Source organism: Triticum aestivum, chromosome 2A (genome assembly GCF_018294505.1).
Source record: "Triticum aestivum cultivar Chinese Spring chromosome 2A, IWGSC CS RefSeq v2.1, whole genome shotgun sequence".
In the NCBI taxonomy this organism is placed as follows: domain Eukaryota; kingdom Viridiplantae; phylum Streptophyta; class Magnoliopsida; order Poales; family Poaceae; genus Triticum; species Triticum aestivum.
This window is the reverse complement of record NC_057797.1, coordinates 417,945,260-417,949,583: the sequence shown is the minus strand read 5'-3', so window position 1 is coordinate 417,949,583 and position 4,324 is coordinate 417,945,260.

The following is a 4,324-nucleotide window of genomic DNA, read 5'->3' as shown; positions in this document are numbered from 1 at the left end:
TAAGATTTACCACAGCACCACCATCAACAAGCATCCGAGTGAGCGGCGTCCCATTGATATGACCTCTGAGATATAATGCTTTCAGATGCGTTACTGGTTCTTTTGGCTTCTCGAATATCGTGTTTTTAGGGCCAAAATCCAGCTGAGCCACCTCCCCTTCCTCATCTACAGCACGAAACTCAGCAGGCAAGTAATACACCATATTGATATCCATACCTTCATGAACCGGTGTAGACTCATAGTCCAAGATATCAGCCTCCTCCTCAAGTGCATCCACCGATTCAGAAATTTGTCCGAGTGAAGATGAAGCAATAGGTAACATAGACGATGCAATGATTGCGTCGTCCTTTTTGGGTAGTGTAGGTGCTGCTGTGATAGGCGTAGAGGCCACTGTATCTCGTATTTGTTTGGGCCTCCACACTTGTTTTGTAGGTACCATAGGCCGAGTGTCATTGAACAACTTATCCCTTTGCTTCTCCGCCTCTTGTTCTGCCATCTCTTGGCTCCTTAACCTCTGTAGTTTCCTCTTCTGTGTCTTTGTTAGCCCTGGAGGACACCACTTTGGCTGAGTGTATTTAGGATCTCTCGTTTTTACTCAGCTGGCGCTTGCTTCATGGTCATTAGCCGAGTGCTTTGGCGCAATAGAAAGTATCGGCTCAGCCGGTTTGCTATGCACAATTGGCTGCTGTATGGCAAATGTTTTGGTGCCCAAGATAAGTGAGTCGGCATCCGTTTTCTCCTTGCTTTTTCCCGACTCAACTGCTGCAACACTTGATGACTTAACACGCCATTCTTTTCGACTTTCCAGATGCATGAAATTTCCACTCGGGCGCAGCTTTTTACTCTGATGGAATCCACTCGGATGGATGTCACTCGGATGGAATTCACTCGGATGGAATCCAGTCGGATGGAATCTACTTGGCCACATTTTTTCACTCGGATAGCTTCCACCTGGGTGCATCCTTACACTCGGATAATTTCCACTCGGTCGCATATTTTGACCAGCCGACTGATAGTCACCGATGTTGAGTCGGCCATTATATGAGTAATCAAGTCGATCCCACACAGATTGCTTCTGCTCTTCTGAAAACTGCGCCTTTGGTCCACTCGGTTTTGTATACCGATTGAACATATCAGCTGATGGTGACCTTGGTCGTTTCAGATGAATCGGTCGATTGAAACTAGAACCGGCCGACTGGTTAGCATACTTGGACAGCAACATATCAAAAGTTGGCTTGATCCGCTTGCGCTGCACTTTAGCTTCATTATTCTTCCACTTGCCAACTTCTGGACTCTTGGGCTTGACAAATTTAACACGAGTATTTTCTTGCACTTGCGGTTGCCCCCCGAGTGTAGGATTCTTGATGGTGATTTTTATCACTTCCTTGCCATCGGGTTGCTTATCAAGCACAACCTGTCTCCCCAAGACCTTGTTGTCCTCCTTGTCTTTCCTGGGCTCACCGACAATGACATTAGCTTTATTAGCAGATTCAGCTGCCTCCGGCCGAATGAGTAGCTTCTTCCCCTCCAAATCCATGGTATTCATTGGAAAAGGCTGTTTATCAACTTGCATTTCAGAAAAGTTCAATCGTCCGTCATTAATGGCCGATTGTATCTGTCGTCGAAAAACATTGCAATCGTTAGTAGCATGAGAAAAAGAATTATGATACTTGCAATAAGCGCGCTGTTTCAGCTCTTCAAACGGCGGTAAAGTGTGAGAAATCCTAATAATTTTAGCTTGCAGCAAAGCATCAAATATTTTATCACATTTGGCAATGTTAAAAGTAAACTTCATTTCTTCATCACAATTCTTATGAATCGGTTTCAGATCATTGCAAGTAAAGGGTTTGGCTTTAGATGGCCAAACAAATTCAGTAGCATAAATATCACCCTCATCGTCCGAGTGATCACTATCATATTCCACCATGTTCATCTTTGGTCGATCAGCTTTATATCTATGCACTTCTTTGAGATCTTTGCTTTGGCTTTCCTGAGCCAAAGCCCTTTGTAAGACTTGGTTAATATTTAAGAACTCATAGCCTTCTAGCTTTTCTCTAATGGGAGTTTTCAAACCACTCAGCACTAGGTCTGCCAAGTCTCTCTCGGTTATCACCAAACTAAAACACCGGTTTTTCGTTTCTCTAAATCTCTTGACATAATCGGAGACCGATTCGTCATGCTTCTGTTTAACCGATGTTAGATGTGACAACTTGAGTCCATTGTCGCTGCTATAAAAGTGATCATGAAATTTCTGCTCTAACTGCGACCAAACCCGAATGGAACCATGTGGTAAAGAAGAGAACCATGAAAATGCAGTACCAGTTAATGATAAAGGAAACAAACGCACTTTCAATTCATTCAATGAACCTGCTTCACCTAGTTGTGCCAAGTATTGACTAACATGCTCCCATGTGGTTTTTTTGCCGTCTCCATTGAACTTAACAAAATCTGGAATCTTATATCCCGGAGGGCACTGGATGGCATCAAAATACTTGGGGTACGGCTTTTGGTAAATCTGATTCCGAGGTAACTCAACTCCAAAATTCTCTCGAAGCATCTTAGCCATCTCCTCTCTAAGATTAGCTAGACCATCATCCATAGTGGACGATGCAACTTGTGGCAGCGGCATAGGAGGAGTAGGACTACTAGCAGTAGGTATGAACTGTGGCATGAATGCCGAACTATAGTTCGGTAATGGTCGAGTGGTTGTAGTTGTAGGTAGGGTTTGGTTCGGCGTTGCCACCGAACTTGGCATGCTCATAATAGGATTAATAGGTGCAGTCACAATCTGATTTGTTTGAGTAGGATAATAAGTCATCGGGATGGGAGGCACCGATGAGATAGGTAAAGCCAGATTAGGCTTTTGCACACTAGCAGCTACACCATCATTACCACTAGATGATTGAGATATATTTTTCTGAGCATTGGTATTTTCTATGAAAGTTTGATAGACCAGATTGTTACCATCAACAATACGACTCTCAATCTCAGCCCACTGCTCAGGAGAAAAGGTAGTACTCACAGCGGGTTTAACCTGCTCGGCTTGAAGAGGAGGAAACTTGATTTCTCCAATCGGAGTGATGTTGCCTTGGCGATCTTTCTTGAATTTTGCAAGGAACTCCTGCAGGTCCTTCTCCTCACGTGCCTTCTTGTACTCCTCATAGACTTGGTGATGATCAGCCGATATCTCATCAAGACTGGGCTTAATGATGTTATCGGCATCTACCTCAGATGGCTTGGGAAGATCAGACATGGCGGATGATGATGATTGATCTTCGTTCCCTCGACACCGGGGGTGATGCTTGACACACGAACACGTCACGTGTACCCTCGACGCCGGGGGTGATGCACCGCAGCTCACGTCAAAGGAGACCCGACCGACAGCGCGATACGCAAGACAGTCGACAGGCGCTTTTGCAGACCCGAAAACCCCACACCCCTGGGAGGGACCCCGTCAGGGAGTGCGGCGGCTATGGGCTGCCCTAGGTCGATTCGCTCGCCCCTAGAGCCTCGGAATTCGCAGCTCTCAAACACGAAGAACAGCGAAGAACGAGATAGAATAACGGTGGAGAGATAAAACGTAGATGAAAAAGTAGTATATTGATTTTTTCGATTGTGTGTTCTTCAATCGGCCGTCACCCCCAACATATATAAGAGGCGGCTAGACTTCCCGTACAAGCAAAGGATTTATCTAGGCTTTCCTTACAAGAAAATTACATCAATTCACGTCCTAGAATCCTAGTTCTGGTCCCACTCGGATTCAGCCCGAATCTGGTCCAATCTTTTGTCTTCCTCCTTGCGTGGGCTGTGGAATTTGCATATGACTTCTGATGGAGACGGTTCAAATATCAATTATGTGTGCTTCGACGAGGCCAACAATCCGTATGTTTATCACTTTTCCAAATAAGGCCATCTTGAATACTCCACGGGGTCATCTCTAATTTCGAGTCGGACTCGTTCATGTAGCTGACTGGACCGTCCGACTCTTGCAGCGTCTCTGCAGGTTGTATACTATGTCGGATGATGATGACTCCAAAAGGAAAGTTGACTGTTTCAACGTTACAAACAACTCCTATGTTGAACACTTCTTCATCCGAAGCCACCTAGATAAGTATTTGAGCCCATCTTCAACATCTGATCGGATTGGCCTCGACAGTTTCTACTGTTCACGGCAGCAAGCTTTCCCGGCAAGGTTACTGTTCACGGCGGCAAGCTTTCCCCGGCAGGTTACTGTTCACGGTGGCAAGCTCTCCCCCGGCAAGGTTACTGTTCACGGCGGCAAGCTTTCCCCGGCAAGGTTACTGTTCACGGCGGCAAGCTTTCC